General features: G+C 37.2%; 2 pseudogenes; both read right to left on the minus strand.

Annotated features, from left to right (window-relative positions):
* The window catches only part of LOC124437142, a 38,596-nt pseudogene extending 20,652 nt beyond the window's left edge, over positions 1-17,944 (minus strand).
* LOC124437143 lies at positions 1,583-21,038 on the minus strand (annotated as a pseudogene).
* Positions 21,039-21,137: the final 99 nt, after the last annotated feature.

Raw genomic sequence — 21,137 nt, forward strand, 5'->3', positions numbered from 1 at the left:
CATGTGTACAAGCAAGCACTTCAATTGTTCATTTAAGAAATCAAAGATGTTCACTGTCTTAGCACCAGTTTATGCAAAGGTTGACAGTTTGCACATGCTCAAGACTTCTCACAAACTTCTCTGACATTTTCATTGATAAAGTGTGATTATAAGCCTGACAAACAATGACTACATCACACAAATAAAAGCAAACTTATTTTTAATCCATACCAGCAGTAATAGTTTCTTTGATTGACTGTTCATTGCCATTAGCCACTGATGAATCTAAAACACAACATATGTATAAGAAAATGAAATAAAGTAAGTTAATCAAAGTGTTTGCCATATTTGAAATGTTATGATAGAAGCAAGTAGGATCAGAAATTCTTAAAGAGAAAATTGTTTTCTCTTTTTCTAGCTAGTATTCACTTAATGCTTTTATACTTGACATTTGAGTCTTTGTGAGTGATTTTTAATTTTTTGTCAGTCTCACTGTCTTAGGTTACGTTAGTGTACTCAGTAAAAACTAAAGAGTAAACAATAAGATGAATGAATAAGAATTTAAACATCATGTGTGCCTGAGGAAACTATTAATTTTCAATGACTTTAATTTTATATGCATCGTAGAGAGTCATTTTCGTACAAATTTATTTATCACTTCAGGCTACAGATCCCGTCCTCTGCCGACTTGAGGATTATATTTTCAAACTATGGTTTGTTCAAAGAAAAGTTCAATTATTAACACAAAAATGAATTATTAGCTAAAATTACCTTTCTCCGCCTTATTATCCATCAGTGTCGTTGGCTGAACACTATCACCAGCCTTAGAAAACTGTCCCACTTCTGAAGTGATTTCTGGTAATTTCAGACTATGTTTCTAACTTTCTTCGTCGGCCATTTTGATTATTTTAACACATGATCATGGACACGACTTGTATGACAACAAGAACGTAAAGCCGGCCGCACACTGGTGAACTTGCCGCGCGTACTTGTTATTCGTGACAAGTGCGATCGACAAAAGTTCTTAGTGTGCGCGAAAGTTTAGAACAACATTTGTTATTCGTGACAGATGAGTCAAATATCAAACGAGTTTGATAATTTTTGTCACGAGTGACAAAAAATCCTCGTGTGCGGAGAGCAAGCAGCAAGTGCGCTGTAAATAACAAAAATGCGCACGCGCGAGATTAGTACCAATCGAAAAAATGAAGATTAGCGTTATCCGTAAGGGAAAAACCTCCCGAAACAAAATTTATATATAAACTCTGATGATGGCTTTGGAATAAAACAACATTTAGGATCTTAATTTAAAACACAGCTCTAAAAATAACATGTAGATAAAATAACGTGTACCTAAAAAAACAGGCAGAATAAATCTCCATTGTAGACTAAGACATAAAAGTTTATTGTAGAAAATCTATTCGCGTCATAAAAATTATCAGTTCTAGGAACACATAAATTTAAAAGGTAAAAAACAAAAACAGCAAAAGTGACAATTATTAATACATGCCTAAGTAGGCAAATAATGTTCAAAACTATGTGTTCAAATTGTTCGAAATCAAACTCATCAGAAAATTCGTTACAGTGAATACAAAATTAATAAAAATCATTCATTTCTTATGACATGCTTAACAAGAGATAAAACTTTTTCAGCATTTGATAATGCGTTGTTGGCATCTGATTCAGTGAACATTGCTGTAGGAGGAGTTGAAATAACCCATCTTCTGTACTGAGGATAGCGTGTGTTGATGTAAAATCTTCGAATGTAAAAAGTCATAACCAAATTTGGCACCTCATTTAATTGTGCGTTGATCTGAGCAGCACGATAAGCCAATCCCATAACATCGTGAACTTCTAAATCACTTCGTTTTAGGCGACCTTTAAAGAACATAAGAGCTTTTAATGCTTTCTCCACAGCTTGTTGAGAATGGAAACAGGACAGAGCGAAAAATGTGTCTTCTTCGCTGATAGATAGAACTCTAGCTGCATTTAAATCTACTTCAGACTGTCGCATCCAAACTTTTGCCTCGGCACGATTAGATGGTTCATATTCATCGTCACCAGTTGACCTCCCTCTCTCACGTTTCCTTGACCTTCCGCTCTCTCGTTGAAAGAATCCATCCCAAAATCCACCCGATGAACGAGGCGGGGGAGAGAATTGTGGGCCATGATGAGAGTTGTCAGCCTCAGGTCCCTGATAGCCAGGAATTCCTCCCTTTTCCAAACGCTCTACTTCATTCAGTAAGAATTGTGTAACCTGAGTAGCCAATTCTTTGCGATCACTGTTCTTGTCAGGATGCCATTGCCGGATCAGACGTTTGATGGCTGTTTTCCTCTCCGATTCTGGTAGTTTCCATATTTCGGCCAGAGCTTCTGCAACCTAGTTAAGAAAATAATCACTTCAGAAATATTATTTTCTATTCATCACAATTTTATTCATCTTACTTCTTTTTTAGCTTCTTCCAATGTAATATTTGATTTAGTATCATTTGCTGTGTTATCAAAAGACTCTCCTGACAAATTTTCATAAAGCATAATCTCCATTTCAGCATTTCCCGTCGTTCGATGAGCATTTTCCTGCTCATGGTCATTTGTACTCTCCAGTTGTTTACGATCAAACTTGAAAAGCTTGAATTTGCTGACTTCAATTGGTTCGTCATTTCCAACATCAATTTTATACTTACTATTTAACTGTAGCCTTCCATCACCTAAATATGACAGTTTACAAAAACTAAATAAAACAACAAATGTGTTTATTGAAGACTTAGTCCAATACTTTAATACAATTACAAGATCAAGCCAAATAACACCAATAGCCTCAGTTACATTTTAAATTATAGAATGATCGATGAAAAGAACGTTCAAAATACTGACTGAAAACGAAGATGTTTCCAGTTTTATCGCTATTGTCCTGGCATAATAAAGAAAACGCAATTATACGTGTAAGAGCTATATTTTCAATTTAATCTAAGGATTCCTTACCTTGCTGTGACTGTTCAATAATCTTTGCGAATATATAAACAGAATCGTTAACCTCGCTTTCATCTTGTACTTCATAACCAACGAATTCGCCTTCACGCAAAACAAACCTCACGTCATTCTTCAAAAGATAGTGAAGTTCCACAGGAATTACATTTCCAAGCGGTGGAAGACTGGAAGGGGCAGAGATAGTACGCGGTATGCGTGCATCGTCCAATGTTCGCGAGAGGTCACTGACACTGCGGGCATCAAGAAGCATCATAAGATAGCGCCAATTTTTTTCTTCCAAATAATTACCAGTGATGGAAGATACAAATGAGCTTAATCGTTCGTGCAATACACTTGAATTGGCGTCACCACCATGTTTGACAAGAATACGAAATCCACATTCGTTCGGTTGACAGAAACAGGACACATCTGAGTCGCTTCCAGTAATCACCTCATTCGTCTGTACTTTCAAAAGACGTAAAGCAATATTCTGCATACACACAAATTCCACGCTGCTTTCCAACTTTCTCAGTTCCTTTTCCACTTCTGGAGGTATCTTATCTTTCTCCTGCTGGGATTTATAAAGTCGTACAAGCGCTTCACTAAACTCTCGTGAAACTAGAAGTTGTCGGTAATGATTGATAAAGTAACAACTATCAAGGACGCAGGTTCTGTCAGCACATGCAGGACTTAATTCTTCTTGTACAATAGAGCTTAATTTTCGAACTTGCAAATGACGAGGGAGGAGTTGAACCAATTTCTCAGGACTTTCATGATCTTTCATGGTCAAATCAATAAGTAATTCTCTAGAAAAATCAACGAGTCGCTCCTTTCTTTCCATGGTGTCATTTACGAAAACTGTGGTGGATCGTAGCAGATATTTGCCTTCTGTTGGCAAGTAAAGATCTTCTACATTAGCAAGAGGATTGGCATCACTTTTATTTTGAAGCCTCTTCAAACGAATAAACAAGCCTTTAGTGGAAGAGATTGCAGCTGAATTCTCATTCGGATGCATTTTATTTTCCCCACAACTCATCTTTATCATTCGAAGAACTGATACATACTGCTGAGGTGAAGGATGTTCTTGAGCTCCAAGACCTTTTAAAAAATGCTCAAAGTGCTGCAGGTGACGTGGAACTTTAAACAAATAGGGTTTAAGATCGTGCCAAACATGCTCGAAAGCAAGCTGGTTACCGCGCACAAACGTGTTCTTGTCTACTAAAATCACTGAAAAATCACGAAGAGCATTGCAGCAACGTTTGAAATCGTCAGTGGAGTGCTTCCAAGGTTCAGGACATACATCCTTGAAAAAGCTATAGATGTTTGTCATCACATCTTCCAGAGGCTTGAACAAAGTCTCCGGTATTTCCTTATTTGTTGAACTTGAAAAGCGACCAGAAACATTCTTGAGATGAGACACAACAAATTCATAAGGAGGATTGGAACACACACCAAGATTCTTTGCCACATTACTATAACCGTGAGGTAATGCCGACGAAGCAATAACCGATGCACTTGACCAAGTTAACAATGAATGGTGTTGAGGTACGGAACGATTGTAACATGTCAAAATGGTTTGGATGTGTGCTGGACCCATATCAAGATATACCTTTGGTGTAACTGCAGTAGCAACAAAACTGATGTTAGAGATGTTGGAGAGAAAATGTGGCTCATGCAAACTTGTATTTTGAAATAAATGTGAAACAAGAATCTTTGACTTTCCAAGAATTTCCACTCCCTCAAGCGAAGTTCGATCTGACACATTGCGAGCTCTTTCTTGCAACTGGTTGGCGTAACTAGCAAAATATTCTTTAGTAACCACGTTCTGCAAGCCAATATCCACAAGGAAATTTCTCCATTCTAGTAAATTAAACGGACTGGCGGGGAATCTGTCTTCAGGAACAAAATTCTTAAAAACTATGTTGTCTGGTTCGTAGAAATAATTTGCTAGATGTAAAACACCTTTGCGATCCGGAATCAATGGTAACGTTTTTAAGATCACCGATAACATTTTCCCACTATTGCCGTAAATAAGACGTTCTTTTATAAATCTCAAATGGTTAATTCTTCCTTGTTCAGTCAAATAATGGAAATGCTTTAACACGATATCACTGTAAAATTCCACAGATGAAGCCGTCTTTACACCAATATATCGGTACAATTCTCCTAACTTTGGAGCGGATTGTAAAGTAATAATGTGCGCTACCTGCGATAAGACATCAAGATCATCTTTAGGAAAATCTTCGGGTATCTCAAACACTGTATGATTTCCTGAAAGGCAGGTGTATGTTCCATGGATGGTCTGGTAGAATGGAAGGTTACGTAGAGTTGAGGTATGCAAAGTAGTTAAATCGGTTTGAAAAAATACAAGCAATCGTTCAATTTCATCATCCCTTAACGAGATTTTATTGCTTTTATTAACATATGTAGACAATAGTCCAAGTACATCTTTTGTCGATTGAACTAGAGCCAGATAATGTCGGCAAACAGCAACGACTAGTTTTTCTCGCGTTGTAAACACTGAATCAATTATGGATTTATCGAACTGTGGACAACCCAGCTTTACTAAAATACTTCGTATGACGCTGTCTGAGAATGAATCAGGACTGAGCTCACTGTTTACATTCAAAACGGTTTTTCCTTGGGAAAGAGGAGCAAGACAACCATTTGTCGTTGGAATGATGTGCCAATTTCTTATGCATTCAAGAATATGACAATTTACTTTATTCGAAACCCTTTTATCTTTGACTTCGTTAACAATAAATTTCCAAAGCAACACCAGCCATTTTTTTTTAGGATGTTCGTTGTTGCTTTCATCTGGTTTCCATGGCTGATGCACGATAGAATGGATCCAAGAAGACGGATAAAGCCTTTCACGATATTGAGCAAGGTCTGACAAATGAAACTCACGTAACACGTCATGACATTTGTTTAGATAAGTTGAGTAAAAGCTTTGCAGTAAACTGGTCACAAACAGATTGGACTGAAAAGATACGAGGTCGCTGAACTTGCTGCAAAACACCGGCATATTTTGATCAAAACAACGAAGGAAGCCATCTTTCGTGAGAAGCAAAGGAAGTCCGTGAAGATTTTCAAAATATCCATCTCCATTTTGACTTGCTTGAGCACAATAGCGTGTAATTTCATAAACATTTTTTTCTTCTCGAAACAAAGTCTGTTCCACAGCCTTGGGTAACTGATTGGCGATTTCAACTTGATGCTTCAAAAATTCAATCAATGCTTCAGGACTTATGTCTTGCAACTTTCCAACTTCTTTGAAACTTTTGTGCACTTCATAAGGAGTGTGTGAAAGAAGAGGAAATTTGATTTTCAAAAGTAATTTTGCAAGCGGGAACGATATATCAGAAGAACAAAAATACGCCTTTGCTAGTGTACGCCAATTTACTGTCACCGGGGCAATGTCATCTTCTGAAGATCCTGCTGACAAACATTCACGAGACTTTCTCCAATTTGGAACTGACAAAGCAATTGGTAAAATGGCGTGATTTGGCAACAAATATTTGTAAAGCACTTCAGCAACTGGTTTCCATTCAGCATCAAGGTCTGAAATTGATGGAAATAATTTATGATACCATTTCAAACCATTTTCTGCATCTTTCGGTGATGGAAAATTTCCCATACAATCGGACTGATGATGATAGCCTTCAATATGGTTCCTCGCAAGTGTCATGGCTAATGCATACAACGGAGGGATTACATGACGTTTCATGAAACTGTTCCAAAGCATCCGAAAATCGCCACTCCTGGTGTCATGCCAAACATTTCTACGAGCAGAGTCAAGAGCAAAGTGACCATTGATATGCGCAGGAAATTTTGACGAAACTGGCAATGGTAACGTACAAAATATAGAATGTCGAAATGGAGCGTCAGAGTTCGATAAGTGGATAGCAACACCTGCACGAGGTAGCAAGCCCATTCCTTGGCCCTCAGGAATCGTTGACGTTTTATCAAAATCTAAATAGCCCAAACTCTGTGCAATTAACCAATCCTTTTTTACATTCAATGAATCAGATATTTTCATTACGTAATGAAAACTTTGCATTTTACACAATTGACGAGTTGGTAGTGTACTGCAAGTCTTGATTGCCTCGTGAAACTGAGATCGTTTACTTAAATCAGATACTTCACACTTCACTGTATAAGTTTCGAGATTTCCATTCTTCAATTCCGATATCGAGATCTTCGTAACGTTATTCAAGAACAGCAACATATCTTTTGCAGACAGACGAAAACTCTCAAACAACTTTGTCACGGCGCTTGTGCTCCAAAGTTTAGTAGAGATCTTGGATTGCTCTTTTGTTCGTAATGGTAATCGAAACATCGTACTTCCTTTAAGATCAAAAAGATCACCCAGAAGACAGGAAAAAACATCATCGTAATTTTTTCTAAACGTTTCATTGAGATTGTTGAAAAGTCTCCCAGGATGTTCTTGCGTTGCATTGGGGACGTACCATCTGTGTGGGTCAGAAACACAAATTACCTCATCGTTTGAAATAAAGTATGGACAATCGGTGAGATGATAAACTGCATTAAACCCAATACCATATTGTCCTGTTTTCAGAGGATCGTCTACTTTGCTTCCAATACCAAGTTTCTGAATACCTAGTATATCATCCTTGGTAAAAGGCTTATCATTGTAAACACATATTGCAGGACCATGAAGATCTTTCCATTTATCTGAGAACACGCGTTCACTCTTGTGATTGCGAGGATCAAAAACAAAATGAATTTCACTGGCTTTTGCGTCGTCTGCGTTTTGAAGAAGTTCTTTCAATATTCCAATGTCTGCAGGATAGGAACGTAAGATGTTCTTTAAGCGATCCGTTAACTCTTCATGTTGCCCAAACGGTTGACCAATTGGTTGAGAAAAGTGGTCCAGATCAGCCTCTCTTTGTTCTTTAGCACCACAATAGTATGCTAGTTGTGAACGTATCTTGGGATGGACACGTTTATATCTACCATCAATCTCCAGCCATGGTGTCTCATTGATCACAAGTTCACTGCCATTATGTAGTTTACCATCTTCATCTGGCAGTGGCAATTCATAATTACTTTGACCACCCGATAAACTGACTAGTTCTTCAGCAAGCACAACGAGAGTATCAATTTCTTTGTCCAAAAGTTTTTTAGACGCAGTATTTTCTCTTAAGCGATTCATGGCCATTACGAAGTCTTCCTCGGAAAAACTCTTCTTTATTCCATACCAATTGACAAGAATTCTGAACTTAGTTTTGTAAACAAAAGGTAAAGAAAATAAATAAGGAGAAGCATCATACTTATTCCAGTCTTGCGCAACCTGTGCAGCATTCACCAGTTGTCCTTTAACGAAAAGCCAAGATCTAGATTCTAATTGCTCGCGAAGCCAACTTTGATCTTTTTTTCCATTATTAGTAATAACTACACCCTGAAAATACTCATAGATTGTAAAACATAATTTTTCTTTCTGTTCATCAGCGAGATGGATCGTTGACATAATTATCAAATCAAGTTGCTCAATAACATCAGAAATTTTTGGCTGTTTCGATGAAACTCGGAGAATCTTTTTCAAAGACAGATTTGGCGCGCATACACTTTTTGACGACTCATCTAAAATAAGAAATTTGGTGCCAACAAGATACTTATACTTTTCCAAATGAAGAGAAGTAGCATCAGCAAACTGCATTCCAAGGCAATGATCAAATTTCCACGAGAACGGATAATCGCTTGGCTTTGATAGAATTGGGAGAAAAGGAGTTTCGCGTAATTTTCTTTCATCTTCTTCTGAAATGGAGGCATCAGATGGCATATCGTTCATAAACTTGATCATCAAATTTACTCTAACAATATCACGCTGATCAGAGATTGATTTTGCTCTCTCACACAAACTGCTCCAAGGAAGAAAATCGATAATCATGCCAAGTTCTTCCAACATCATGGCTAGCTCCTTCTCCAGAAGTCGATCGTCCAACGGAAATCGTTTATCATGTTCATAAAACAGACAGGCAGCTTTTCCTGTGGGATGAACAAGCTCATTCGATGTACGAAGAATCATGCCATCCACGGAGCAACTGAAGCAGGGAACAGTTTTCAAAAGATCATCATAATCGCGATGTTTTTTCAGTCGACGTGTAAGAATATGAACGAGAACGGAACTTCTTAATTCTGTTGAAATACATGAAGCATTTGGGAAAAAATATTCCTTCAAGAATTTATCTTCGGTCAACAAACGGCTATTGATGAATGCTGCCCTTCCACAACTGTGAAAAGCTTCCATGACATTTTGAGGAATCGATAAAACATTTTCACCTAACTGATTCATGATGGCGACACTTTCTTTCTGCTTGCTAAGTTTGGGATCAAGAATGAGACAATCTTGAAGTTTTGTCCACTTTCCTCTACATTGGAATACCTCTTCGTCAATTATCCTGTTAAAGAAAGAATGAAGAAATGGCCTCCAGGCTCGGGGGTGGTGCACTTTCGTTGGATTTGGCCATAAGCAATGAAATTCATATTGTTTTGCATTGTAAGACTGAAGCATCAGTAGTAAATCAAAATAAGCTTGTACTAACGAATCTTCCATCAACGCTTCGTTCCATTTTGCTTCAAAAGGTTTGAACAACTGATCTTCACCAACACCTTCCTCCCACAATCGTCGGCGATTGGAATAAACAGAAAACGAACCGTTGACGTGAACAGGAAGACCAGACTCTATAGACAACGGCATAAAGCAAAACACTTCCCCAGGTACAGACTGAATCTTAACATCGTTACAATTCGAGAAATCTATTTTCGTAGCAACTCCTGTGACTGGAACTACACCGTTTCTAACACCTTCATTACTTCGTGCAACTTGAAATGACGATCTACAGCCAGTGCAGGAGTTGACCAGCCATTTTTCTGACATTTGAGAAGGGTTTGATACATCGCTTAAATCAGCTTTTGCAAAGCAAACATTCATACTGATCAACATGGTACACCTTGGACTTTCCGTAGGAAGTGTTTCCCAATCTATTTTGACGAAACCAATCTGACGAACTTTTCAACATGGATTCGCCGTTCTTCAAATTTGAAAACAATGTTTTCTCAATTGTCTTTGTAATAGTAATTAATGGATGAGTTAAAGACGACGATGGATTGGAATTTTTCAGTATTTCAAACATCTTAACTTCCTTAACGTTTTGAGCAAACAGAAGAAGCGACGAGGAGGCCTTTTTTAATGATTTGACGAGGTTTTAATGTTTTCTTGGGTATATGGTTCTTTTGAAATGTCACTCGTTCGGGCCTGCACATTGGTGCGAAATGGAAAACGGAACAACGTTCCAGGAAAATAAAATGCATTGTCACCGCTCATGTCACAGCCAAAGAGTTGATGGTAAGGTAAGAATTGATCAGGAAATGCAGATAAGACATGACTGTTGTCAGCTAAACTCAACATCAATCCACCTTGTCTGGACTTGCTGTCAATCAAGTCGGAAATATGACTCATATTTGGATCAAAAATAACAAGATTTTTGCCACTAACAAAACTCGGAACGTCAGTAAGATGATAAACAGAGTTAAAGCCTAAACCAAAACGACCAACTTTCTCCAAATCTTCTTTCTTTGTTTCACCAGCAAGTTTACTTATGTTGCTAAAATCATCATCCGAAAACATGGCATCATTATAAGCATACAAAGCAGGACCTTGGCAAGGTGATAGTTGATCTGAAAGTAAAGTCTCACAAGAATTATTTCGCCAGTCGATAACGAAACACACCTTCGTCGCTCGAGCATCATCTGCATTTTGTATAAGTTCTTTGAAAATGGCGACACCTTCTTTATACTGCTGTAGGATATTTCGTAAACGTGTGGTCAGCGGTTCGTACTGACCGGCTTCTTCAAAATTTATACCAATTGAAGTCGCTCCAGCAAGGCAATTAGACAGACGTGGAACTTTGAGACGACATGCCAAATCATCGGGGATAGCTTTATGAATCAAGTGAGATTTAATAGACAATTGATGTTCGGAGACACCTCGTCTTAAGAACTCACGGTCGCAGTAAGTGCATGTATGACACGGTTCAAGCTTTAATTTGTCAGGCTTTGTCTGAACAGGAATAAGAAGTTTCCTACGTAGATCCTCTGATAATACAGCATTGTGCCTTGCTATCCATTCCAATACAGTGCGACATTGATCTAAGTCGTGCATCACCTCATCATGCGGTACATTTTTAGAGCTGTCATGTCTCTTCTTGATATTTTGCATCCAATTTAGCAAATCTTTAACGTCAAAACTGAGCTTTGCTCCATGGGAAACTAAGAAGTCTTTCACAACAAATAAATCTCTAGGAAGGCAGAACAAGTAAGGATGAAGATCGATATTCTTGGGGAAGGGCGATTCAAATGCAACATTTTCCGGTGCTGTAAAGCCATTTCCATGCCACACCCACTGTACAAGAGAATGGGTTTTCAAGAACTTCGCGACCATATCCGTGGATAACTTTGACATCTCTAAGTAAATACCTAAGGGGGGTATATATGGTTATAAATCAAGTATAATCATTGTTGAAAATTTTTTTGCCAAAACAACGTAAATAGTAAATACATCCCCTCCCCTTATGAAGTCATAACATTTGCACTCACTTTTAATCATTTCGTGAAATTTGGCAACTTCAACAGGGGTTGTTTCTTTATTAGACCAAGAATGGACTGCAATTTTTAATTGTTGGAAAACATTATTCCATGAATTTTGTAGAGCTGCTGTAGAAACAGTCACGAGATCTATAAAAAGATATTACGCAGGGATAACGTGAGGGGCTGATGCGTTTCCAAAAACAATATTTCTCATGAAAGTTAGCCTTCATTTTATTTATGAATTTTATACTTCGTTTTTTTAGGGCGTAACTAAAACTTTAACGGTGGGTGGTGAGTGTGTATATTAATATATTCAGCTGTGCAGAGGCCGCGGAACCGGGGGGGCATTGGGGGCAAGTGCCCCCCCACTTTTTGCAACAGGGAAAAATGTGCCCTTTTCCTGGAATGAAAGTGCCCTTTTTCATGGTGTAGAAACGCCCTTGTTTTAGGTAAAATTGGACTGGAGAAGTTTTTCTTAGATACATGTAGCCCCGAGAGTAGAACAAAGTCTGTCGGCATCATACGAAATCAGTTATAGCTTAGTTTTTGATCTTGATTACCCAGATGGATCAAAAATCGCGTTTGTCGATTGGGGTTGTCTTTGCAGACGTCCGCCCAGTAACTTAATTAACCAATGAGAAGTCGCAATTTATGATCCACATGAGACTATAAATTCTACGGCAACGCATTGCATACTTAATAAAATTGTTCATGTAGTCTTCTTAGTTCAATTTGTTAGCACGCACGCCGAGCAGTAGAGAATACGCATAGCATTCTAAGAATGTCTACCAATATTTTGCAGACTTTGAAACTTAATCATGATTAAAGCAGTAGGCTGCAAACTCACATGCCCTTTTCGGTCAGTGCCCCCCCACTTTTGAGATACTTCCGCGGCCCCTGCAGCTGTGCCCGACTGGTTTCCGTTGAAAAAAAAACTTTCAAAAGAAATCAGTGAGAAAAACTTTCAAAAGAAATCCGTATATTTATGTTCTCATCAAAGAAATTCTAAAGAGTGTGGTTTTATGAAAATGTCAATATTTTACAACAGGCAATGGGAAAGGGGTCGTTATGGTGTGTCGATGTTGACTATCGACCGAATCTCATGCAAGAGAAAAACACCTTCATTTCATCCTTATGTTCAGTGGACCTACATCTAAATATACGGATAAATACCCTCTAATGAATTTTCTACAGACCTTTTCATTCTAATACTGAAAAACTCAACTGGAAACAAAAGAAAATCACCAATACCTCTAACTTCACTTGAAATGAGCTGCTGTTTAAAAATAGGAGCAGTTGCACCAACCAAAAAGGACCAAGAATCAGGCAACATTGTGTTTGGACAACACACTGGGTCACCTTCGTACCAGGGCATAAAGTTTGGGTACGTATTAGGACGATCAGAAACGCGAGGTAGCCATGACAACCCATTTAAAACACGTCCCAACTGCCTTCTATCGGAGGTGTATTGTTTCAACAGATGTAAATGCTGATTGAAAAGTTCAACAAGCGCCAGACCTTGATCCGAAGAAATCGAAGAGCCCTTTCTCAGTAAACCCAAAATATCATCAGGTTTTAAATCATCTCGGCGTCGAATTTTAAGATCCTGTTTGCGTTTGTTAACTATATGTGAAAAATGATCTGTTGGAAAGACGCTTTGATCGTTTGAGAATATTCTTATTAAAATGTTGTCAGAATGGTCAAAAAGTGAGCTTGGTGGCATCCTTCGTCCGCTTGCAGTTGGAATGGAATGCACTCTACGAATAAATTCTAGGAATGCAGGTATTTCCTGTATAAACATCTCAATTTTCTGTAAAATCCAAAGTACCACGTCATCTTTATAGCCATCACTCGAGTCAGAATCCAAAAATGTTTCCAAGTGATGCATGAGTAAACTTGCATTACTTTCAACCTTCACGCCAAGTTTCAATAGAAGACCATGACTGTCCGTCTTTGAAGATGATATAATTTTTTCTCGATTGATAAAATGAAAAGTTCCAGGCAACAACAGATTAGGAGGCGCAACCAAGTGAAATTGTCCGTTGGAGTCAATGCAGGAGAGATAGTTGCTTCTATTTAGTGCTTGGAATATGGGTAAAGACTGAATGAATGATACATGAGTCGTTTCAATATTATCCAGCTTAGAAAATACGGAACAGATTTCGTCTTTGATTTCATTTGACATCATAGAAAGTTGATCAATTACTTTTTTTCCAACACGATGCATAACTTCTAGGATCCCGTTAGGTGTAGGTAGAGATACATATTGTAGAAGTTGATTATGTTTCACAAAAGATGGTAATTCTTGCACCACAATACAACCTGAACGTTTTATAAGATCGCTAACTTTATTAGAGAGTGTATTGAAACACGAAGGATGTTTATCAAGAATGATGGATGAATGATAAGACAGCTTTGCCATTTTGGATGGAACAGTCCATGTCACAGGAATAAGGTACATTTCTTGAAACTCGTTAAGACGATCAGGATAATTATCGTTAATCCACTTCCATACCAGTTCTAACCAAGATCGTGTGGGTTGCCCTTCAATCTCTGGATTCCAATAGACAGATTCTGGTTTGCTGTAAGAGTCGTTTGCCCAATCAAGGGGAAAGTTTTGCCACAGTAAATGCTTGATGTCTTCGGGAGTAGGATGACGTAATTGGGTGTATTGAGATCTACCAACTTCATCAAGTTTTATCTTCACTTCACGGGGAAGACTACTCAATAAAAGGCGGTGCTTCATATTTGGTAGGAGATCGGCACTATGGCGATGAGATGAAATGAAGATTTTGTCCACGTTTGTACGCGAGAAAGTCAGGAAATTTCCATCTTCCAATGGAAGCAGAGGTACATCACAAAGATCTTTAATGTTATCAGGAACATTAAACAACACATATTCCAATAAAAGCAATTTCTTTTCAAAACTCATCTCATTGCTATGAAATTGAGAATGCAAACGCAGCACGTTGCACAAATACTCTGGGGTGACACTTTTAAGGCTTTTCCAACCACATTTTTCATGAAACTCATCGATTACTTGAAGCACATGCTCAGGTACTGTAATGACAGGTTCTCCAGCGCTGAGTAATGTAAACAAAACGGCCTCTTTCATTTCTTCCCTAACATTCAAACGGTCGAGTACAGCTTCTCCAAGATCCACCCAACGATGGTCATTTATCAGCATGGTAAAAAATATCTTCTTGACTAAAACTGAACAAAGTAATGGTTGTATGATACACTTCCATTCAGGTCGGACATCACCAAGCACGGGCAAAGAGGCATATACAATCTTGGCGGTCAATTCTGGCGAATCTTTTCCATGGCAATCTCTCACAATGTTTACAACAAGACTAGCATAAACATGACTAGCCATATCTTCAAGAAGATGCTGGTTCCATTGGGCTGTTTCATCGTTTAAGCAATCAGGTCCGGGCCATTTCAAAGCTCTTCTGTTGTCAGTAAGTCCAAAGAAACCGTTTACTTGAACTGGCAAACCTGTTCTTGATTCGGGTGGAAGAGGTAGAAAACAGAAAATTCTTCCAAGAAAAGATAAGTCGTTGTTTTTGATATCTACAGGAAAAGCGATGCCAATCCAAGGTAGTAGCTTTAAATTCTTTGCAAGCTCAATAAGTTGCTCATCGCTGGTTCCGACTTGATTTGCCAAAAACCATTCTTTTATTTCAATTTCTTTATCAGGACAGTGTATTTCAATTTTCATGCGATGAAAAGTCATTCTCGCAGCAAAACTCCAGTCGACAGAGATATCCTGAATCAATTCCTGTCTACTTTTTCTTACTTCATTTCTTGACTCTTCAGATATTTTAGCAGTAAAAAGATGGACGATCTCGCCATGATTTTCCCGTTCATAAAGACTTATGGATTCAATGTTTTTCAGAAAGAGAAGTATAGCATGAGCTTCATTTCGAAAAGACTCAAAAAGAGACATAACCATTTCTTTGGTGTAGATCTTATGTGACAACTCGGATGGTTGAGTTCGTAAAGGAAAGCGAAAGAGCGTTCCGTCATAATGGTGAATACCTTGACTTAGATCACACTCCAAAATTTTGTGAAATGGATGAAATTGGTCAAAATGTTCGTCAAGTAATGGATCTTCCAAAGAAAATGCTTGCCCAGGTTCACCACGTACAAAATACTTCTCGTGTGGATCTAGGAAGGCAATTGTGTTGCCACTCGCAATACTGGGAAGATCTAAACAACCATAATGAAATAAATAACTCTGCAAAATTAAATGTAGCAACAACAGATTTGAATGGTTTAAAATACACCACTTTGTGAAAGAATTGCCATTCACGCCACCACCTCTCCCCTGGTAAAACAACATGACGAATTTGTTCTGATTATGGTTACGACTTCCTTTTTTGGGGGGGGTATGGGATATTGTGCTCGAAACAAGCTTTTCTCACGAAACATTTAGATCATTCAAATTTGCGAAATTTATGCAATATTTTTGCGAAAATCTTTATAATAACACTGAACTAACTTTGCATTTATGTTAAAATGGAAACGTCTGGAAAAAGGTTGCCCCAGTAAAGTGAATGTAAATTAACAACGCTTCTAGTGTTCCTGATTGAAAAAACAGTCCATACTTTTAGCTGGACTAATTTTTCCATCCTCTGTCAGTTTGTGAACAGGTTTTAAACAGTATCGAAGTGCCACTCACAACCCCCCACTTTTGCACAATCAATGTGTAAATTTTGCCAAAATCGTTAGCTCATACCTGTAATGTGGTAAACAGAATTAAATCCAATTCCAAACCGACCCACTTTTAAAGGTTTATCTTTCTTGTTACTACGCATGAGACGCTGAAGGCCCTTCCAGTCATCTTCAGTAAACAGTGCATTGTTGAAGAAATATAATGCAGATCCCTGAAATAATTCTAAGTTTTGTGAAACCAAAGATGACGTGCCAAATGAGCTTGCATCAAATAAAATCTTCACATCTCTTGCACCCGCATCATCAGCATTTTGAATTAGTTCCTGAAACCAACAAGACGGAGTTAAAAGGGCTTTCAAAGGGGGCGCATGTCACATGCACAGACCCATAACCGATGGTGTTATAATGAACTTCGCACGTTGTACACAAGGACGCATATTCATTCATTCTGCAATGGCAGGCTGATTTCTTTTGAAAGTGAAATTGTTCATGAACAAAATTAGCCAGGCATGGCATAATACATGAATAACAGTCATCCTAAAATAACGTTCAATTGACGCCCGTGTCACAGGATATTATAAAGAAGCTATTGATGGTAATTAATTGCCTTTGTAAATATTAAGAGCGTCGAGGAATTGCATTTAATGTCCGTGTACAAAGCATATTGTCTACGAAGATCAGCGTTTTTGTTTTGTTTTCTTTAGAGAATCGGCAAAAAGATAGAAATATTTCGAAAACATAATAACTACGTGCTAAATGACTTCTTAAAAAATGCGTTGATTATGATTGCACGCACATCTGGCTTTCCCAGCACGATGAAGCACGTGCACAAATTAATGACCTTGAAGGACATCAACACTCGAATGTCCACGTTGATATCCGCCGATTCTTGGAATACGAATAAATTCTCTTGGAATTACAACCAGTTCTTGGAATATCTACTAATTCTTGGAATGACTACCAGTAGTTTAAATATCTACCTTTTCTTGGAATATCAAGTTATTGTTGCAATTTTCCTTCAAACATTTCAACTCACAGTCAATATTTCAGATTTTATAGAGTTCTAGTGTAAGTCGACAATGAGTATAAGAAAAAATAATCACTCATAAAGCTAGTAATTAAAAGTGGTCATCATTCAGTGATATTTTGTTACCTTAAGTATTTGTCCACCATCAGGATACCTCAGCAAAATGTTTTTTAAAATATCTGTCAATGGAGGTCGTTCCTGACCAAAAACTCTACCTAAAAATATATCATGACTCAATTACAACTCCATCCTGACTATCTCATGCAATGAACCACACCCAACAAATCCAACAACTTAAATTTACAAAATGCAAAAAAGCACTAGTACAACGTATCTGTCGGAACTTGTGTAAATAAGTAATAGATAATTGTTATTTTAAACTAGGAACTTATGAAAGAACGAAAATAGGAACTTATGTTAATATTTTATTAGTTGTGACACGTTGAAAAGTCAGTCCTTCTGTCGCTTTCTGTGAATGTAAAAGCTCGAAATGTTTATTTGTGATGTAGAATAGTCATATTGGAATAGTTATAAGCAACATTGAAAATTGTGTGTCGACTGCGCATACAAATTGGATAGCATACAGTCCCAAAAACGAATCGGCAGACGCATAACTGCTTTGTGCTACAGTATTTCAAACATTTTGTCGGCATAAAAAACATTAGTACATCAACACCACTGTTTATTTGAAGATTTCAACGTCCTTAAATTTATTGACCTTTGGACTAAGAAGGATATTACAAGTAGTTTCAATGGCAAAGATTTCAAAATCTTTTCCTCAAAGTTGATTTGATATATTTAGCGAATAGATGCGTTTGAAGATGTTTTAATACGAAAATAATTACATGGCAAAATGGCCCACAATTTCACGCTTGTGACCCAACTTTTACAGCCAAATCCTTATTGATTTTCTTGGAAAATTAATCTTATCGATTGTTTTCCAAGAGAATACGTACAAAATACTTGCAAATGAGGAGTAAAAAATGAGATATGCTTTGGTACCGAAGTAGTATATTGTAGTATGAGAAAACGAAAGTACCGAAAACACGTTGTATTGAAACATTTGCACATAGAAATATCTTTCCTTACCTGTAACCGGCATCCTCTCACAATTCACTTCATTTGTGAAGAACAATTGCTGCAGGTAAGCCTTCAAAGAGACGACGTAAAGTACTTACGTACTCTCCTTCCATGGGATGTGTCGATTCTGTCGAAGCACGTGCTTGTACAGTGTTTCATATTCATAAGTCACTTTCCATTTGCGCTAGATAAAGAGATTGGTAACGAACTAGGAAACATGGCGGTAAGGTTTTGTTTATATGAAATATAAATGAATTTTTCAATAAGACGATAGTCAACGACAGGATGCTTCATGAAATTTTAGGCCACGAAAGGCAAGCAGCCGACCAAAGGAAGGAAAGAAATATTGCAAGGAAATAAAGAAACGTTAGCTTTTTATATCAAAATAATGGCGGCCGCCACGGTAATGAAATTATTCTTATTTTAATAGTTCGTAGTGTTTGAACGTAAACACAAGCAATTGAAGAGGAAACATTCATTCTAGTCATTGGTTATGTTTTTTCTATTTCAGTCTGCACCAGGGCCTGCTTTCTACATGTTATGGACAAGCACTCTAGCACCAAGGATATTTGCTGAGCCATTGGATCAGGAAGTCGTTGACCCAAAGCAGCAAAAAGAACTAGAGCGGGAAATGAAAAAAAGATTATTTACAGATAATGTAACTGCAAAAGTTAAAGAGCAATGAATCTCCGATCAGAGTTTTAAATAAATAACTGAGATATGGGTTAAGCAACCTGTTTGCAAAGATGCCAGGTTAACACAGTCAACGTTGAATATTCTAAATCTCTCTAAAGCTAGCATGCTAATTGGGGAGGGGATGATATTCAATATTCATTTCTGACTGACTTCACGGAAATTTTAATTCCTTTCAAAACAAATCAGTTGGGCAGAGCTGAAAATATCATTATCCACACCCCACCCCCAAATTAGCTTTCTGGTTTTGCCTCTGCTTATATTGACAAGTAGGTGACTATGTAAACAAAACCAAAATTATTCTAAAATATACATATATAGATATGCAAAAATGATAATAAAAAGCTCCAATCTAAAAGCAAATAATATTATATCAAATTTCTTCACCATTATTGAACTTGAAAGCACATGGAATATCAACAAAAATTTTTAGAATTAGTACCTGCTCTTGGAATATGTGTTAAATTGTAGGACATCTATCAATTCTTTGAAAATTTATCAGGTCTTGGAATATAAAGTCTTTCTTGGAATAGTCCTTCAAACATTTCAAATCACAATTAATATTTTAGATTTTTTAGAGTTCTAGTATAAGTAGACAATGAGAATAAGAAAAAATAATCACTCATAAAGCTAGTAATTAAAAGTGGTCATCATTCAGTGATATTTTGTTACCTTAAGTATTTGTCCACCATCAGGATACCTCAGCAAAATGTTTTTAAAACATCTGTTAAAGGAGGTCGTTATAGCTAAATTACACAAGAGAACACAACATACAAAAGTACCAAAAACATGTTGCATTGAAACATTTGAACACAATTACACCATAGAAATATCTTTCCTTACCTGCAACCTGCATCCTTATAAGCTTTTGTGTCATATTGTGAAGAAGCACTGTAGGTAAACCTTTACAGAGATGAAGCAAAGTACATCAGTATTTACTCTCCATGGCATGTGTACAAGCATGCACTTCAATTGTTCATTTAAGAAATCAAAGATGTTCACTGTCTTAGCACCAGTTTATGCAAAGGTTGACGGTTTGCACATGCTCAAGACTTCTCACAAACTTCTCTGACGTTTTCATTGATAAAGTGTGATCATAAGCCTAACCAGCAATGACTACATCACACAAATAAAAGCAAACTTATTTTTAATCCATACCAGCAGTATTAGTTTCTTTGATTGACTGTTCATTGCCATTAGCCACTGACAAATCTAAAACAGAACATATGTATAAAAAGTGAAATAAAGTAAGGTTAATCAAAGTGTTTGCCATGTTTGAAATGTTATGATAGAAACAAGTAGGAGCAGAAATTCTTAAAGAGAAAATTGTTTTCTCTTTTTCTAGCTAGTATTCACTTTATGCTTTTATACTTGACATTTGAGTCTTTGTGAGTGATTTGTAATTTTTAGTCAGTCTCACTGTCTTAGTTTACGTTAGTGTACTCAGTAAAAACTAAAGAGTAAACAATAAGATGAATGAATAAGATTTTAAACATCACGTGTGCCTGAGGAAACTATTAATTTTCAATGACTTTAATTTTATATGCATCGTAGAGAGTCATTTTCGTACAAATTTATTTATCACTTCAGGCTACAGATCCCGTCCTCTGCTGACTTAAGGATTATATTTTCAAACTATGGTTTGTTCAAAGAAAAGTTCAATTATTCACACAAAAATGAATTATTAGCTAAAATTACCTTTCTCCGCCTTATTATCCATCAGTGTCGTTGGCTGAACACTATCACCAGCCTTAGAAAACTGTCCCACTTCTGAAGTGATTTCTGGTAATTTCAGACTATGTTTCTAACTTTCTTCGTCGGCCATTTTGATTATTTTAACACATGATCATGGACACGACTTGTATGACAACAAGAACGTAAAGCCCGCCCCGCACACTGGTGAACTTGCCGCGTACTTGTTATTTGTGACAAGTGTGATCGACAAAAGTTCCTAGTGTGCGCGGAAGTTTAGAACAACATTTGTTATTATCCCGGACTAGTATCCCGAAGGTGCGAGTTCAAATCTCGTCCAAGTCACATGTTTTTCATGTGCATAAAACCGTGTAAGGATTAATATATTATTCGTAACAGATGAGTCAAATAT

Source organism: Xenia sp. Carnegie-2017, unplaced genomic scaffold, assembly GCF_021976095.1.
Source record: "Xenia sp. Carnegie-2017 unplaced genomic scaffold, XeniaSp_v1 HiC_scaffold_16, whole genome shotgun sequence".
NCBI lineage: Eukaryota > Metazoa > Cnidaria > Anthozoa > Malacalcyonacea > Xeniidae > Xenia > Xenia sp. Carnegie-2017.